Source organism: Temnothorax longispinosus, chromosome 7, assembly GCF_030848805.1.
Source record: "Temnothorax longispinosus isolate EJ_2023e chromosome 7, Tlon_JGU_v1, whole genome shotgun sequence".
Lineage (NCBI taxonomy): Eukaryota > Metazoa > Arthropoda > Insecta > Hymenoptera > Formicidae > Temnothorax > Temnothorax longispinosus.
In genome coordinates, this window is record NC_092364.1 from 7,383,375 (window position 1) to 7,404,141 (window position 20,767).

The 20,767-nt window shown below is 33.7% G+C and overlaps 1 protein-coding gene across 10 annotated transcripts in view; it reads left to right on the forward strand.

Annotated features, from left to right (window-relative positions):
• The first annotated feature begins 4,255 nt into the window (after positions 1 to 4,255).
• The window catches only part of LOC139817036 (fatty acid synthase-like), a 76,795-nt gene continuing 60,283 nt past the window's right edge, over positions 4,256 to 20,767 (forward strand). For 2 of the 10 annotated variants that reach the window (XM_071784852.1, XM_071784853.1), the window contains exons 1-2: positions 10,537 to 10,827; positions 10,891 to 10,974. The gene's annotated coding sequence lies outside the window, so the exon portion shown is untranslated. Of the gene's footprint in view, positions 5,340 to 6,930; positions 7,767 to 10,536; positions 10,828 to 10,890; positions 10,975 to 17,290; positions 17,569 to 20,767 lie in introns of those variants that run through there. The other 8 variants (XM_071784851.1, XM_071784861.1, XM_071784862.1 and 5 more) reach the window with 7 other exon arrangements.

The window sequence follows — 20,767 nt, forward strand, 5'->3', positions numbered from 1 at the left end:
GCGCAGGATACGAATAAGTACGACCGTGAATAAAGGAAATTATATAATTTTATTAATAATTGTAATACAATAAATAAAAGTTGAAATATATATAATGTCCGTTGATTATACATTGTTGATGTTACATATTTTTTCTTAAAAGAACTATGCCATTTTTTTATTTCACGAATAGCATACTTGCAGGAGGGTAAAATAAGATACCTGTTAAAGTTTGGGCCCTTAATATTAATTAATATTAACAGGTCGCTTATCGCGATTTTTTATTTTTTATTTAGTAAGATAGAAAAAATTTTATAACTATCTAACAAACAGTAATACAGCATTGCTTCACATAGATTTTTGTAATAAATTTATCGCTTTACAAAAAAGATCTCTTATCATTTTTTCATAAATTCAACCGTTCAAAAGATATTCAAAGTTAAAGTTTGATAAATTTTATAATATCGACTATCAAAAATTATGAAATAATCAATACATATTTTTGTAGAAAATTTAACTACAAAAAAGGTCTCTTATATTTTTTTCATAAATATAATCATTTAGACGATATTAAGGTTTAAAGTTTAAAGTTTAGTGTATAAAAATTATTCTTTTTTTTTCATATTATAACAAAATTCTGAGCTTTATTTATTTAATATAAAAAAAGTAATTTTTATACACTTTGAACTTTAAACCTTAATATCGTCTAAATGGTTTTATTTATGAAAAAAATATAAGACCTTTTTTATAGATCGTTAAATTTTCTACAAAAATATGTATTAATTATTTCATAATTTTTGATAGTCGATATGATACAAAATTCATAAGAAGCAAAAACAAGTTTTATATTTATCAAACTTTGAACATCTTTTGAACGGTTGAATTTATGAAAAAATGATAAGAAATATTTTTTGTAGAGCAGTAAATTTACTACAAAAATCTATGTAGAGCAATGCTGTATTACTGTTTGTTAGATAATTATAAAATTTTTTTCTATCTTACTAAATAAAAAATAAATAATTGCGATAAGCGACCTGTTAATATTATTTTCTAATTTACCTAAATAGAAATCTTCTTCCTGACCGATAAGTCTATCGACCAGTGTCGAAAAAGTGAAAGTTACATTTCTCTGATATATATATGTCATATATATTGAGAGACGTCGACGTTAGTAGAAATATCTTAATATAATATTTTTACATTTCAACTTTGCGTCGCAATATTTCCGCTCGTAGGGCACGTAGCGGAAAAATAAAAACACGGCCTTTGGCCAACTCGAACGTGAGTACCCCATACGTACAAGAGTAAAGTACCAGTTAAAATACAGATAGCGAATTGTGTTTAGAAACGGGCAATAAAAATCGTGAAGAGATTGTGTAGGTGTAGACATCTGTGAGCATAGTGGATTTATAAGTGGCGATACGATAGATGGCATCGGTGTTACAGTTCCCTAGTTATCTTTAGCGTTAAGAGTTTCGCGCGCGCTGCGACGGCGACGTTGCGCCCCAGCGCCGGAAAACGACTCGGATCGACGATACTGCGCAAGCGTAAACGTATCGAGATGAACGTGAAGACCGCCGGGAAGGTATTCTTCTTCCGGCGAGCGAGGCGTAGAGTTGCGTTCCTTCACCCGGCGTCGTATATTTATTCCATTGCTACGCGAGTGCAATCCGCCAGACTATTGAGTCTGAGACTGACCAGGACTATTACAAGGACGTCTCCGTAACATCAGAGGAGACATTGCAATCCGGATCAGAGGCGATTACAAGCACTTCTCCCGATATATACGACTGAAGGAAGGACGAACTTAGCCATTGCGACAAGGATTCGGAAAACGGACAAAAGCGGCCATTTTGGACATTGCGATGTGGCATCGTCATAAAGGAACGAAGCGGCCATCCTATCTATCGGAAAAGGTTCTTACGGTTTTGGTCGTTGACCATCATTACAATTATCAACGGCGGATGCAACCAGGTAACTTACGGTTTTGGTCGTTGACCATCATTACAATTAACACGGCGGACGCAATCGGGTAAAATATCGAATTCGTGTAACTTAAAGATCACGTGCGGGATTAATCGGCATCTATCAATCGGATTATGATGAACGCAAGGTTCTCATAAAAGGCACGGAGCGTTGGATATCGTCCTCGCATTTGGCACGGAGCGTTGGATATCGTCCTCGCATTTGGCACGGAGCGAAGGATATCGTTCTCGCATTTGGCACGGATCGAAGGATATCGTCCTCGCATAAAACACGGGACAACGGATTGTATCTTCGCCTAAAGGATACGTAGCTAAATCTTATGGAACTAATTATCGGTCTGAGCTCAGTCGAATTAAAGTCAAGTTTACATGGTGGCAACCCGCGGATAAAGTCATTGATCTTCAATATGCAATTGTTTAACTTACGTTCTCGATGCAAATGTGAATCGAATCTTCACGTATAATTGCTATTATCTTAACGAATATTGCGATTTATCCTGTGGCTATTTGCCAATTATTAAAGTGTACGAAGCACTATATTACTGATGAAAAGTTACTTATCGTTTAATTTAGTTCGTTCTTCAGTTATTAACATATCTATATTATTACTCGAAATACTTATAACCTGAATTACCATATAAGTTGCTGTGTCAATTGATAGCTAGAAAGAACAATATATTGCAGTTACCGAATCTCACTCAATATTTATAAGAGCCTAAACCTTCTCTCGAATGCTTTACTTTGCATATGTTCATTTGCTTATACTTTAAGTGAGATATATATACGAATTGTGATAAACGAATTCTCAATTGACACAGTACTTCAATTTATATATGCTTTGTATAATATTGCTCTAATTATGTAACATGCGTTTTGAATCATATGTTTGACTTACAGGATCCTTTCTTGAAACAGAAATACAGATTGAAATCATTTGATTGTTTTCTCTGATTTAGATGCAAAATTAACAGACTTTTGTGTTCTTAAACTTAATCTTGATGAGAGATTAAATTCTTGTCGTTACATATGAGAAAGGATTATGCAAGAATAATTCAACATTCTCTGATTTTGTGTTTATGCTATATGTTCTTTGTAAACCATTTATTCCGATAAATTTACTGATTATAATCTAACGGCTACGAAAATACACAATCTCTTTACCGACATAACAACGAGAAAAGTATCGTTCTCTTTTCTATAATTTCTAGAGCTCAGGTTCCTGCGCGAACTTGTACATTTTAAACAAATTGGTTTTAGTCTTAAAATGTTTCACAATTTATTATTTTTGGAAAAAGTTGATAAGAAATAATTTTTACAAGCAACATAATATAGATGCATATTTTACATAAAAGCAATGTCCGGCAATGTATATATTATATATATTAACAACTTCAGACACATTTCTTTATAAGGTGTAATTTTTTTCTGTTAAGATTAAGATGCGTAACACTACAAAAAGGCGTGATATCCGTACAAAATTATCTTTTTCAAAAAAAAGGTAAAAAAAGGCGCCAAGTACACGCATAGTAGTGTATTATGTATTATGCTGTTACCTCAAAAAAAAAAAAAAAAACAAAGTGGTAGTATTATATCTCGAAATAACACCCTGTACATACTATTTATAAAATGCGTAATACTACAAAAAGGCGTGATATCCGTACAAAATTACCTTTTTTTAAAAAAAAGTAAAGAAAGGCGCCAAGTACACGCATAGTAGTGTATACATTGTTACCTCGAAAAAAAAAACAGTGGTAGTATTATACCTAAAAAAAATCTAAGTAACAAGTGGTAGACGTAATCTTTGTATCTTGAAAAATCTCGAAAAAACCTAAACAGTAGTATCTTTACCTCGAAAAAAAACAAAGTGGTAGTATTATACCTCGAAAAAAACCTAAGTAACAAGTGGTAGACGTAATCTTTGTATCTCCAAAAATCTCGAAAAAACCTAAGCAGTAGTATTTTTATTTCCAAAAAATTATAACTCAAGTGATACACATCACAAAATTACGTTACCTTATCAAAAATGAGTCGCGCTTCAAGTGATCTATTATTACAATTACAAAAAAGAAATGATATCTCTTTTTAAATTACAGCGCCAATTACAGAGAACATATTTTTCGAGATACAAAGATTACGTCTACCACTTGTTACTTAAATTTTTTCGAGGTATAATATTACCACTGCTTTTCTTCGATTAGAATAAAAGATTGAATCATGAAGAATTACAAAATACAAATATTTTATTAAAATATTTAAAACCCAACAAGGGAATACAAGGTATTTAAATACAAAGTTTATATATGTATTTTAAAAGATTTAATCGCATCGCAAAAAATTACAGAGGTAACAGTACAAAAAATAAAAATATTTTATTAAAATACATAAATTTTTCTTGTCAAAAAACTTGGCGCTGCTAGAGAGAGAAAGAGAGAGAGACCTTTTATCCTATACTTAATCATAAGTCGCATTATTCGAGAGAGAGAGAGAGAGAGACCTTTTACAAATGTAAATATTACTTATTCTATACTTATTCTGTACTTATTCTATACTTATTCTATACTTAATTCTAATCACTTTAAAAATATAGACTTATCCTAACTTATCCTATACTTAATTATAAGCCGCATTATTCACCGTTACACACACACACACACACACACACACACACACACACACACACACACACACACACACACACACATCACCCACATTCACTCGCTCGCATATACACAACAGGCTGACCTAATTTTGAGGTCTAGCAGCGCCAAGTTTTTTGACAAGAAAAATTTATGTATTTTAATAAAATATTTTTATTTTTTGTACTGTTACCTCTGTAATTTTTTGCGATGCGATTAAATCTTTTAAAATACATATATAAACTTTGTATTTAAATACCTTGTATTCCCTTGTTGGGTTTAAATATTTTAATAAAATATTTGTATTTTGTACTGTTGTAATAAATACTGCACACTACATCTTTTTGGGGGCTCCAGTCGAGATCGAATAGAACAGATTTGGGAGACGTGTGTTGCGAGATATCGGAGAGAATGATGTTGCGTGGTTTTTGAGACTGTCCTGCGGGTGACGATTGTGACGACGACGGCGGCGATAGTGAGGAGAGAGAATGACGAGAATTGATAAATGTTTTGGCTTCTTTCACATTATGTAATAGTGATATATTAGAAACGCATATCTATCTCTAAAGTGTACATTATACAGTTTTAGTCGGACGAAGAAAAAAGCTGAGAAGATAAGAGACTACAAAACCAAATAAATATACTTTAAATAAATATAAATATACTCTTCAAGCCAAGTCGAATTGGTACGACGCCCTACACGGAATGAGGGAGGTTCCAGTTTCGAACCCTGGCTGAGGTAATATTTTTCGCAATAAATTTTCTTTACAGTTTTTAGATAATTAAATCGAGTCGATTTAATTCCGGGGAGGGAAGGGTTTTTAATTCTAACAATTACTGTGTTTTAAGTCCGACAAATAATCGGCGCGCAGTTTGTTGGAAAATATATATGTATATATATAGACATATATGTATACAGTAACTAATATAAGGCTGTCAAAGACCTAAGCTTGGATCGCATGGCTTTTGATTCTAATTGATTGTATATCGTTACGATCCTATTTCTCTTATAAATATACTTTAATTATCTAAAATATGGAGCGCGCTGTGAACATCTTAATGTTTATTTTATCTATATTTTTCGAACTGCAGACTAATATAATTAAGTACTAGTATAAGTTATTTAGATCCCGTTGATACACACTTGACAAAACAAATGCAAGTGCGATAGTTAGCGCACTTTGTACTGTTGCATGTACGCTATATATGCATTGGAACGATTATTTTCGAAATTCTTTTCTGATCGAAATATTAAGAGTGATAATCGTTGCATATTATCAGACAAACAACATAAATAATAAAAAATTATAATTTCAATGCACTTATAAGCTTAATAAATTCTTTGACGTCAATAATTTCAATTGTTAAATAAAACATTTTTTTCTACATAAATTAGAAAACTTATAGTTACAATATACATATGAGTCTATAAAAAATGTTTCAGCAATATGCACATATCATTTTCATTCATTGCATAAAACATTATGCATATTCTTTTTATTATCTACAAAAATTGAATATGTCATAATCAAGCGACGCGATAGCCAAGTTCAAGCCAAGTACATAAAGAGAGAGCTAGCAGACGACGCTACCAAGTAGCTTATCCGGAGTTTTCGGGCCGATCGATTTTTCGAATCAAATATCTCAAGAAAGAAAACTGCGATCGAAAATCTGACGACAGTTTTCTAATATAACATTGGTACGAGCTTTCGATTGCGACCAATCTGATTAAGATTGGTGCAGTCAATACTGAGGTTTCGAAATCTCACATGTCAAAAATGTGAATTTTTTTGGCGAGATCTCAGCAAGAACTTCAGATTTCAGTTACACGGACACGCGTTTGCACTCACACACGCAAAGGCATCAGTTTGTCCCTCAAAACGCGTTCAAACCGTTCTGGTCAGTGCAATCAGTGTAACCACATTCACACGCTCACGTTCCTTGATGCTGATTAGTTATCTCGCTTCCCAGGTAGCAAACACAAGTCATTTTGACGTCAAATTTTGGTCCTTTACTAACCATTCCTGACGTCACTAACTGGCGGCATAATGACGTTAAAATGACGGTCTAATGTCACAGACAATTGACGTCATCGCGGATACGTTATTTTGACGTCATTTTCTGACGTCTTATTGACGGCAAAAATAGGTCTATTGTACAACATACCGGTTTCCAGAAATGTTTTTTATGAAATTAAAATTTTAAAATGTCTACTTGATAAACGTTTATAAAAAAATGTTCTTTTTCTTTATCTAAGAAAAAAAAAGCTTTTTTAACTGTTTCGTTACATGTCATGTGCGTATAGCCGCTCTCAAGGCGGTCACCTATCCTAGTACAGTACCGCGCCCGAGTTGCTTGACTTCGATGATCCAGTGGACAGTGACGATCTTCTCACCCTGATGCTTCCTTATTAACTGTACTTGTCTATAACAGGTACATCTTTAAAGTGTTCAAAAATCTTGTAATGATAATCTTCTTGATAGCTATAACACTGCATGAAATAGTTATCATAAAACTATAATCACACGCAACTACATCCACTTATACCATAAATTCGCCACTTCAATCATAAAGTTGCGAAACAAACATATTGTAGTTAATTTTGTGATTTTTATTTTATTATTACTTTATTATACAATATTAAGAAGTAAAAATAGTTATATTACAAAAAGACCTTATTTGGACGACTTTAAGACGTCTTTAAAATGACGTCTTTAGATGGCCTAAGAAATGACGTCTTATAAACGTCCATTATTAGTCGCCGATGTCATAGACCAAAAATGACTAAAAATAGACGTTATAATGACGTTATGGAATAACATCAGTATAATGTCATTTTTAAGGACATAGTCGCTTTTTGGTCATTTGACGTCATTTGTACAAACATGACTAGTATTTGACGTCAAAATGACTTGTGTTTGCTACCTGGGTTATATGCAGATCGAATTTCGAAATTATTATAAGAGTGAAATTGATATTTAATGATATTGGTTAGTTATCTCACTTGAGTGTCAACGGCTTGTCATTGCGTGTCAAAAGGTCAAAAAATTTGTTTCGCGTTTGACATTTTTGCGAGGTTACAGAAAGAGTTTCTAGAGAGAATTTTTCAACACAGAGAGAGAGAGAGAGAGAGAGAGAGAGAGAACGGAAGGGGATACAAAAAGAGGTACATATTCCAAAAATATTTTAACATATATTAGGGGTATTCAAATAAGTTAAAGTTTAACGGTTTGACAGGTTATGTCGGGTTAAAGTCAAGTAAAAAGTTAATTAACTAACTTTGGGCGCGCTACTCTTTAAGGTTATGCAAAATACATAAGTGACACATTAACCTATCACATTAATCTTTGGGTTAAAAGTGTAAAAATTAACTTTTTACCCGACTTTAACCCGACATAACCTGTCAAACCGTTAAACTCTAACTTATTTGAATACCCCTATTATACTTATGGGCGAAACTTCCGAAAACGTCCGTACTCCGATTTAGGTGAAACTTTGTGAATAGGTTCTTTTTAGATAAAAGAGACATATATCAAAAGGATTTTTTGCGACTCCAAAGTTTGGCAACTTTTTTAACATTTTTAACTTGCTGCCTCCGCGCATACATTTTCCACGCGAAACAAACCAAAACAGCTCTCAAGTAATATAAACAACCATAAAGTCATACCCGTCAAAGTCATAACATAAACAGCATTGGCGAAACTTTAGAAAATCAGAAACGTTGTAAACTGCGATGCATAGTTTTCGAGATATCAATTTATATAATCTATCACATAGTATAATAATATACACAGAATTAGCAGTGAGAGAGAGAGAGAGAGAGAGAGAAAAAGAGAAACAGTACACACCGCCCCCCCTCGCAAGCAGGGGTGGGGGTGAACCTCGGTTCACGTGAAAAGTTAACAACTCGTTCTTTCTTCTTTCGTCGCTTGGTATGAAAAGTTGCAATAGTTAGGATATTGAAAAGTGGCATCTCGTGACACCTCGTTACGCGTGGAAAGTGTATGCGTGGAAGCAGTAGGTTCCGCCCCCCTGCGGGGGGCTCCACTATTAAACTAGACACATAGTGTGCCTTCAAAAGACATGCGTGGACTTTCCACGCGTGAAAAGTTGTAAACCCATGTGACACCTCGTTTCGCGTGGAAAATGTATGCGCGGAGGCAGCAAGTTAAAAATATTAAAAAAGTTGTTAAACTTAGAGTCGCAAAAAATTCTTTTGGTACATGTCTTTTTTTATCTAAAAGAAACCTGTTCACAAAGTTTCACCTAAATCGAAGCACGGACGTTTTCGGAAGAACAGCCTCCTTATGTATACATGTATGCATTATGTAAGTATGCATGTGTTACGTCCTGTGGACTCCACGATTTCCCTTTTTCGCGGAAACCTCTTAAAAATTTAGAGTAGCTTTTAAGATTAAAATTAGAACGGAGCATTAGCGGTTGTCCATCGGCAAGTGAGTTACGATTTCGACGCTATTTCCTATTTTTTCTTTATGTTTGCTAAACGAGATCGAGAAATCAAGAGAAAACTTCCAGACGACAAAATCCAAACAGACAAAGCATATGGGTATGATTACGTTTTGTCAATTTTGTCTGGCCCACTACTATAAAACACGGCGACATGACGCGCCAAAGAGGCCTTAATCCCAGACGGAGTTTGCCGAAAATCTTTATTACATTGCGCGACTAGCTCAAAATTGCCCGCGCAATGTTCCGACAAACAGAAACAAGATCTAAAAAAAAAACGTGCTTTTAGAAATCTTGTAAGGGCACGTGGCGGAAGTTTCTGTTTGCAATAAAACTGCAATTAAGATTAGATGGAATGCATTTGTCTGTCGGTACTGAAAACAGGATCGCAAGATAAACTAAGAACCCAGAGCCCTAATAAAAAAGAAATCAACAATATTAAAAAAAATGGATGCGTCACTGGAAGAATCGGTAACTTAGACCCCCAAAAAAATAAGACGGCGGGGGTGGGCCTTACGACAAAACTCGCCAATGGACAACCTTAAAAATAGTTAATTATATCTAGCTCGAAGGGATAGGCTAAAAACCAAAGTTTTCTTCCGATTACGTCACGATCGAAAGAGAACTCCACCAATCAAATCATATTAAAAAATAATCCCGCCTCCTTAATTCTGTATAAAAATCGCGACTTTACGCACTTCAAGACACTTCCGATCCGGCACGAGACAGTTCACTTCTGAGTCCGCCCACTCATCCCAGTTTTCACTCACTTATTAAAGGCAATTTTTTGTTGTTCGTCAACCTAAAGTATCGCGAGTAAATTCTGTGCGCGCTAAGTGCCACGAATCACCCTCACTAGCGAGTCGGCGAGACCTGCAGTCAGCACCAGCGCCCGACAGAAACATATTATAATATATATATATTATAATAAAATCAATTATTTATTACTCGACTACCTGGCTTAAATTATATATAAGTGCACAACGTTTCGGCTCACGGTTAGAGCCCTTATCAAGTGCCGTCTGAAATATGAACATCGTGATGTAACACAATAAAAAATATATAAATTGGAAATTAGTCATAAAAACAGAGAGCGTTACCTAATCGTCAATAAGACTCTCAGATGTTTCTTTTGACGCGCGTAAACATATAGCAATCCCGTATATTAAGGGCTTAAGCGAGGGCATAAAAAATGTCGGACTCGATGTATTATACACTATTCCGAAGAAGCTAAACACAGTTATCAAAAGGGGTAAGGATAGATTGATGAAGAATAAGGAAACCAACATTGTTTATCAGATTGAATGTGATGACTGTGAGACTTCTTATATAGGGCAAACTAAGAGACATCTTGAGACTAGAATCAAGGAGCATTGTAATGATATTAAGAAGCATTTCAGCAATCACTCAGTTGTGAGTAAACACAAATTACACAATAACCATAATTTTAATTGGTCTGATCCTAAGATTTTACCCAAGGAGTGTAATACGAAAAAAAGAGAGATAGCTGAAATGTTCTTTATAAAGAAACACAACAACATTATTAATCTTCAGAGAGATACAGATAATCTAAACGAAGTTTATGACGGCGTCATCTCGTCAGTTTAACTGTTTATTTTGTTACTTTCTTGTGGCAACCTTTTGACTCCTTGATTCTTTTCCCTTGTTAGTGTTCAGTCTCCCGAGTTCTTCCACTCGCATAACATCGCTTATCGGAGAGTCTCACACTCAAGATGCTTGTTGGTTTATATTCAAGACACGTAAGAATTGTTTGTCACATCTCTTTCTCTATATATCGGTTTTATATGAGTGATTTCCCGTAGTTTGCGCTTTGTGATAATGCTGGGACATTCCCATGAACGAAAGGAGGTCTTGACTAATATATGACGAGTCTTATTGACGATTAGGTAACGCTCTCTGTTTTTATGACTAATTTCCAATTTATATATTTTTTATTGTGTTACATCGCGATGTTCATATTTCAGACGGCACTTGATAAGGGCTCTAACCGTGAGCCGAAACGTTGTGCACTTATATATAATTTAAGCCAGGTAGTCGAGTAATAAATAATTGATTTTGTTTTAACCACTGGCGGATTAAGTTTTCTTTATATATATTATAATATATGGGACGTTCCATGTCAACCGGGACAGGGCCGTCTCAAAAATTCTATTTAACCGATTAAAATGGTTAAAGGCTTAAAATCTTTGTTTTTGTGTGCTTTATCAAATACAGTGTGGTACTTTTGAAAATTCAATATGGCGGTCAAAATATGGCGCTTCATATGAGTTAAAAACACAAATCATATGATTAAATTGTTGTTTCTAATGGAAAAAAGAGGATACATAGCTTGTGAGTAGATAGCACTAAGATTTGAATGTCTCTCAAAAAAATAAAAATAGCGGATCCAATATGGCGGACAAATTTTTCTTAAATTCATCAGATTTACTTGAAACTCGTTACTCGGGAGTTTTTGGGGTCACTGATTACAAAATTAAAGTTAGATTTTTAAAATTCAAAATGGCGGATCCAATATGGCGGACTGATTTTTTTTTAAATTTATTGGATTCACTTGAAACTCGTTACTCGGGGGTTTTTGGGGTCGCTGATTGCGAATCTAACGGTGAACTAACTTTTAACCAACACTAAATCTTCTTTGTCACTACATTAAACCTACTTTGATCCTACCCCACACAGCACATAATATTGCAGAAATATTGCAGCAATATTATTTTTTTATTGCAATATTACAATGAAATGTATCAGAAATATTGCAGTAATATTACTGAGATATCTCAGTAATATTACTGATATTTATTTCAATAATATTGTAGTAATATTACTGCAATATATCAGTAATATTACGGTAAAATTACTATAATATTTGCGTGATATTTGTATAATATTGCTAGGAATTAAAAAACCATTTTAATAATTTTTATTAAATTTTATTAAATTATTTTTAATAGTATTGTTACATACAATTTTAAAATAATTGATATTGTAAACGCAATAATATTATTTGTGTAATATTAGATAATATTTATTTAATATTGCTAAAAATTAAAACATTTTAATAAATATTATTAAATTTTATCAAATTGTTATTTTTAATAATAGTATTACATACAATATTAAGAAAATAATATTGATATTATCTTTCTATCTCTTTCTTCTTCAAAACTGCTCCATGCTACTCTGCACTATATGAATTTCCACTGATAAAGAATGACGTAACACTATAACATAATACAAAAACAGTAATTATTATTTACATCTAATTATATATTTTAAACATAAAAGTAGGTTAAGTATAAATCTGTATTGTAATATTCACTATCTATGTATACTGAAAATCTGTAGTTGATGTTACACGTATACTTTGGATTTTCAGTATTGACGATTAATATTGGAGAAAGTATGGTTTATATAAAATTTAACTTTTTCTTACTTACATATTTAATAAATAAATCTTTTGCTCTTCTATCAAACTACTTGGTGCTGCTCTGGACTGCATGAACATCCACTGATGGAAAGCAATACTGTAACATATAGCATAAGAACAATAATTATTATAAAATCATGTAAATGGTTAAATAATTATGGTTAAATCATTTAATTAATGATTAAACTGCTTTTTAGGAGATTTGGGATCGGCATATTTCTATCTCGTATCTCCAACTAAGGGCTCCAGTTGGATTAAACTGTTAAAAATTTTGAGGTTAAGTTAGCATCAAGATTTAAGTATGAAGTCGTTAATAAATAATTTCATTAGCCCAGTGAACACATTTCATAACGGCAATATAACATAGAAGTTACATGTAATATTACAGTGTTATTCTTGTGATATATAAGGGCTACATAACATGGAAGAAACATGCAATTTAACATTTGTTATATGCAGGTAATATAACTGTTATATATTTTTTTTTTGGCGTTACAGTTATGTAACAAAAATTGTGTAATTGTTACGTAACACGCTTGGATCAATGTTAGTATAACTAGTAATATTCTGGTAATATTAATGGAGTGTAACGGAATAACATATACAATAAGACTGTTGATTTGCTTACTGCTCACGTTTTTCTATGTGCCCGGGCTTTTAAACCCTGCATCGTTTTATTTTGCTAGAGCTAATAATGATCTGCGCTTTTCATCATAAATTTTCAATTGTTTTTAAATATATATATTTTGTTTGAAAGGTTTAATATTGTGCAGAGGCCCTTTAGTGCAGAGGCCTTAAGGCAAAAATTATAATTTACAAAATACATAATTTATAATTAATAATTATTAATAATTTACAAGATATTTATAATTTATATGATCAATTTATATAATCATCCATCCATATCGGTAAATAACGTAATTAATCATTATGATGCATATTACCAATTACATGTACCAATTTAGTAGAATGCATTTACGTACTGCTTCTATGTACATATAATAGATATAATGTCAATATTAAAAATTTGTGCAGCTATATACTCTTTTTAAACTTAATTTTTTTCTTAAAATGATTTTCGAAAAATTATATATTTGCGCTGGTTGTGACATATGTAGACTATATATAACACTTACATCAAATTAAGAAGTAGCTTACCACGTAAGGCAGTTGGCTCACGATCCAGAGGTCCCGAGTTCGAATCCTACCAAGGTAAGTGTGTTATTTTAAATACGAGAAAATATTTATAATCATAGACTGCATCTTAAGAAACAAATTTAGTTATAAAATGGTAATAAAATCTCGAAAAAAAAAATATTTTTTACGCTCATTATTACAGCTAGTACAACAGTTGGTGTAACTGTTGCGTAATAGTTAAATAACACGTTATGTAACATGTTATATTGCTGAGTCGGAAATTGTAACTTACATGTAAGTTACATGTAACACTCTGGTTGATATAACCTGTTATATTCGGTTACATTGCCGTTGCATTGCCACTATATTACTGTGTTCACTGGGGAGACTCGTTCAATAAGGTTATAAAGGCAAATATATGTATTTTAAGATGGTCATTGAAATGATTTTTATGATATTAACGTGGTTTTTGCAGACCATTATGCCACGTAATCTCTATTTTTAGATTTAAAGACAAATCGCCAAATATATATGTACAATGTAGGGGAGACCGGGGCTAAGCCGACAGCGGGGCGAACTTGACACTAGGCTTTTTGCCAATTTAAATCTATCGTAGAAACTTGCCTTTGCTACTGTAAATGCGTCTTTATGTGCCAGTATTATCAACGGAATTTGGTAACATTCTGAGTTATAGTGTAATTTTTAACGCGACATAAGTGTTTTTGATAGTGAAAAGTAATTTTTCTGATCTCTCGAAAATGTCTACTCTTTCATCGAGCTTTACTCTTGCGAATCTACCGCTAAGTAATTTTGATGGGAAATTCGATGCTTTATACAAATCCGATAATAATTTTTGCATATTTTCAAAATTTATATATTTTTGGAGTAACAAAAGTAAAAAACGACGTTCGGGGCTAAGTCGACACGACGCCACCGGGGCAAAGACGACACTAACCTAAAGTGACATTATCGCAAAAAAGGTCACTGTTTCGTCCGATTCCGATGACGATTTAAGGAACATCTGTTGCGTGTGTTCGGAAAACATTTCATTAGCTTCTAATAACAAACAATGCATCTTATGCAACCGTATGGCTCATGACGAATGTGTGCGCACATCTGATCGCGAGTTTACGTGTATAAATTGTTTTTCAGACAGTTCAGAAAAAGATAATTAAAAGTTTAATCTTTTTTTTTCTCATTATTTTAAATAATTGTTTACTTTATTTCGACTTTTTGTTTCTAATACACAATGTCTTTTCATTTGATAAACAATGTATTTTTATTTTTAAACAATAAAAAAATAAGTTCCAGATCAAATTGTGTCGATCAAACAAAGTGTTGAGTTTGCCCCGGCGGGGTGTCGAGTTCGCCCCGTCATTTTTCAATTCGAAAATTTGTCTTCGCGTCACTTTTCCTTTCCTGGCGGCAAAACAAAGCGACGTACAGCAAAACTTCCTGAATCAATTTTGTACCTGAAGAAACACTCTTTAAATATATATCATTGAATTTGCCTAAAAATTTTAATTAAATATTAAAAATTGCCTTTGAAAAAATAGTGTCGGCTTAGCCCCGGTCTCCCCTACATATTAGTAATAATTATACAAAAATACTTTTAAAAATATTTGTGTGAACAATATTTATTAAATAAAGAAAAATTACCTGAAATTAAAACGATTGTTTCTGTGCGGTGTCGTACACGTGATTGCGTGGTCCCACGGAGCCATACAAGAGACAGCGAGAGAAGACCGGGAATGGTGGGGGTCGGTGCTGCGACCAAGCGCATAACCACACACACTATAGCGTTCTTCCCTCCACTTACGCACTCAGAAATGTTCTGTTTATCCGTGTAACAAACTCGTAATTTGAAAAGTTTAATATTGATTATATAAGAATTATAAATTTTAAATTTTATCCATTTATTTTATTATTAATTTACTTACTGGCTCTTAATTAAAAATTAATTGTATATAATTACCTTTTATTATTATAAAACAAATAACAAGTTATAAAATTAAATACTACTACTTATAAAATTTATCTTAATCACTTTTATTCCCCAAAAGTACAAGTCAGTCTCTTTTGATTTCATCACATTTTTTTATTTAGATTTTTCTTTCTTTCAGTCCAAAATTCTTTAACTAATATATATTATCTGTGCAATACGTACGATTGTGTGATACCTTAATAACGTCTTAATGACGTCAATAAGATGTCATTAAAATGTCATTTGACATTATTTTGCTACTTAAAGTATTATATTTCAACAATATATTGCAGCAATATTACTGTAATATTTCAATATTATTTAAAAACGTGTAATACATCAGTAATATTTCTGAAATATTTCATTGTAATACGTAATATTTCCACTATATTGCAATATTACTGCAATATTTCTGCAATATTATGTGCTGTGTGAGACATAGAACCTATTTTGAACCTACAATGGACCTATTTTTCCTTACATTGGACCTATATTCTACCTAGGAGCGGTGAGCGTCGAGCGGACTGAGTCTCGTTTTAAACAGTTCGGCCTAAAGTTACGAAACCCTGAAAACAAAAGACGATCAGCAGATCATCATTTCATTAACATTCCATTGTGTTGAGGTGGCCGTCCTGGACGGTCTGCACGACAGCGCTCGGGACGACAGCGCTCGAGACGGCAGCGTATACGCCATCTAATTTTATTAGATCCGGTTCCGTTCTACTCGCCCTCAGAGAGACGTCCCGCGTGCACGCGTGCCTTGTTACGACCCGCTATTACATTTTTTATATCAGTCCATTGCATCAGTCTTGTGCATGACGTATCGTATCAGCCTATTACTGTATCTGTTCAATAAGAATACGTCAAATACATTCGTTCGTAACCAAGGTTGGTTGGATTATTACATCTTGCTTTTGCTGGCTGGATTGTCGATTACATCTCGCCTTTGCTGGCTGGATTATGCATTACATCTTGCCTTTGTTGGTTGGATTATTACATCTTGCCTTTGTTGGATATATAGTATAGAATCCGCCATTTTAAATTTTTAAAATCTGACTTCAATTTCGTAATCAGCGACCCCAAAAACCCCCGAGTAACGAGTTTCAAGTGAATCTGATGAATTTGAGAAAAATTCGTCCGCCATATTGAATCCGCCATTTTTATTTTTTTGAGAGACATCCAAATCTTAGTGCTATCTACTCATAAGCTATGTATCCTCTTTTTTCCATTAGAAACAACAATTTAATCATATGATTTGTGTTTTTAACTCATATGAAGCGCCATATTTTGACCGCCATATTGAATTTTCAAAAGTACCACACTGTATTTGATAAAGCACACAAAAACAAAGATTTTAAGTCCTTAACCATTTTAATCGGTTCAATAGAATTTTGGAGACGGCCCTGTCCCGGTTGACATGAAACGTCCCATATATATATATATATATATATATATATATATATATATATATATATATATTCTAACAAATAGTAAGTCCTAAATATTCGTTCACTCTAACTTTCAATTGCCTGCACACGTATAAATGTATATAAGTTGTATCATAATAGCCATTCTATTCCTGTCTCGAATAATCTTAGCGTTCTCCGCTCAAGATTGTTATAATTCCTCTCGAAATTGTTTTAGCATTACTTACTCAGAGTAATTATCGAATCCTTTACCTTAGCGACAACACGCTCAAGGCACTCCTCTACCGGCCCAGTATTCCGGCTATTACCGGCCGCTATTACCGGCCAGTAATTCTGCTTCTTATGACTCAGCTGTAATTTTCCAAGCATTATCTGCTCAGACTCTAGGCATGGAAGTCGAACTTTCCGTAAAGATATTGTGAAAAATATCGTGTGCACCTCGGAGCGAAAGCTTCGGTTCGGGCGGCAAACTTTACACTCGTCTGAAAAGCGCTACTTTCGCCCCTTGGTACACAATATACTATTAATATATTTTAGTATCATATGTAATATGCGGACCACTGTTCGTGGGCAGGTAGAGCGAATTTGCATCAAAATTTGTTTTATCAAATGTTGTCGACAAACTGCTAGCAAATACGTAGCAAAACATGCGTACACAATTGATGCCAAATTGATACCAAATATCGAGCAAAGCTTAGTAGTACCTGATAACAAATTGGGATCAAATTGCCGCTAAAATTAGTTGACAAAACCTAAAGCCAAATTAATGCCAAATATTGAGCAAATTTTGGTGACAAAACTTAAGAACAAATTGACGCGCTCAAATTCCTTCACGTTTTGCAAACGCCCGATCGTTTCATTCAGATGGCGTGACGCATGAGTCGCGACTTTCAAAGCGCCCCCACCTCCTTCCTCGCTCTCGTTCAGTGTCATGGTCGCTCTTGCTGTGTTTCTTCGGACGAGAAGAGTACGTTTTCTTTCTTTCGTAACTGATTGAGCTAAGCGGCACGTATTTTGGAGACCAACCGAGCGAGATTCGACTTCCCAAGGAGAGCTTACCGCCAGGAAAAGGAGAGCTGCGGCAGCTTGCGTCCGAGAGGGAGGATTGAGGCAAGGAGTCCGGTCCAGCGAGCAGGGCTCTTCCGATATTCTCATTTGGGACGCCATATTGGAAGATCGACATTGATCGTAGTAGTACAAGGGGCGCTGTAAGGTTAATTTTCGTCTTGAGATCTTGGAATTGATCTTATTCTTGTGACTCTGGTTTATATTCTAGCCCTAGAATTGATCTCGTAGACAAATGCAGAGGCCCCCCCTCTCTTTTCTTTTCTTTTTTTTTCTTACTTTGATTTCAATCAGTAATCCAGATTCCAGATTCCTTAATTCCGTCCTGTAAGATCTGGTTAATTCTCGTCTTGAGATCTTGGAATTGCTCTCATACTTATGGCTCTGGTTTATATTCTAGTCCCATGTAATTTTAATATATGCATTACAATTTTACACTGTCAAATAATAAATAATATTGTTTGATAATAATAACAACAGTATAGATAATAGTAACAATTTTATTACTTGACTTATTTTATTCTATTTTTTACAACTCGTATATACATTAATTGTGGCTAAGGTCTATACTATGTCATAGTGTAGATCTTAGCTACGTTTCTGGCAAGTCAGTCCTAAGTATGCGGCTTTATTCTTTATCCTTTTTATCTATAGCAATTTTATTTATTTATTTTTTAATTATTTCTTATGTATTATCTCTTATGTATCAGGTTTCTGAAGAAGACTAAGTATATAAAGTCGAAACGTAAAACGTTAATTGTATTTAAAATTTGTTTAATTAAACGAGATTTTGTTTTTAAAGAGTGAAAACAAGTTTGGCCCCATGTTTTTCGCATTCGATTTTGGTCATGAAGTAGGTACCAAACGAAAGGTCTCGTCAATCTGATTACGGATATGTCAGTCTCAGAGTGTACCTATTTACCGTTCCAGAGATATCGGGCTCCAAAAATTCCAAAACCAATAGATGATGCCTGTTATGAACGTTCTCGGTAATGTCAATCTCGGGGTAAGATATACGACTCGGGACTCGGGTCAGAGAGATAATCTTTATTGTCCTTTTGAGGAAACCGATAGCTTTCGTGGTCTCTGCGCTACTGGTTCCGCTGGTTTTGGAATTTTTGGAGCCCGATATCTCTGGAACGGTAAATAGGTACACTCTGAGAGTGACATATCTGTAATCAGAGTGACGAGACCTTTCGTTTGGTACCTACTTTATGACCAAAATCAAATGCAAAAAAAATGGGGCCATTTGCCTATGAACACTTGTTCTCACTCTTTAAGTTGATGACCTTTTTATAACTCAAAAATCAGCCAGCCTTCTATCCTATAGTTTATTTTGTACTGTTAGTTTTTTTTAATTTAGTTAATATTTTTTTCCATTAACACATTTGTTATAGTGATTGTGCAGTAGAAAATCTGAAAAAATAAATGTTTTTAAAGAGTAAAGATAGTATATATTTTGAAATATATGTATTTTATGTAAACATAACATTTAAATTTATTTGCAGTTTATTTTAAAACATGCCAAAAAACACCGTTTCATGAGCTTTCCAAGAAAGTTAAAAGGCAGAAAGTGAATGTTGAAGTTGTAGAAAAACTCAATTCAACAGATTCTTTAATTGAATTCGATTAATCGCATATTCAGCAAGCACATGTTTCCGTTAAAAAAGCCAAAGTTCCGTAATACCAGATTTTCTTCATAATCAAAAAGAATCTGAACTTTCTCATTATTCTTAACTTTTTCATCATTCTGAACTTCCTCACCATTCTGAATTTTCTAATAATTCTGATCATTTTGAGTAGGGGAGACCGGGGCTAACTCGACATCGGGGCAAACTTGACACTAGACTTTTTGCTAATTTAAATCTATTGTAGAAACTTGTTTTTCCTACTGTAAATGCGTTTTTATGTGCTGGTATTATCAACGGGATTTGATGACATTCTGAGTTATGGTGTAATTTTTAGCGCGACATAAGCGTTTTTGATGGTAAAAAGTAATTTTTCTGATCTCTTGAAAATTTCTGCTCTTTCATCGAGCTTTACTCTTGCAAACCTATATGTAAGTGATTTTCATGGGAAATTTGATGCTCTATATGAATATTATGAATCCGGTAATTGTTTTTGGATATTTTCAAAATTTTCATGTTTTTAAAGTGACAAAAGTGAAAAACGACGTCCGGGGTAAAGTCAACACCACGCCGTTTCGTCGGCTCCCAGTAACAAACGATGCTTGTCATGCAGCCGTATGGCTTATGACAAATGTATGCGCACGTCCGATCGCGAATTTACCTGCATTAATTGTTTTTCAGACATGAGTTTAGATGAAGATAATTGAAAGTTCAACAATTTTTTATCACATTATTTTAAATGATTGTTCTAGTTACTTTATTCCGAATTTTTGTACTTTTTAAGTACACAATAAACAATGTATTTTCATTTTCAGACAGCAAAAAATAAGTTCCAGATCAAATTGTGTCGATCAGACAAAGTGTTGAGTTTGCCCCGGCGGGCGGGGTGTCGAGTTTACCCCGGCATTTTTTAATTCGAAAATTTGTCTTCGCGTTACTTTTCCTTTCCTAGCGGCAAAACAAAGCGACGTACAGCAAAACTTTCTGAATCTATTTTGTACCTGAAGGAACACT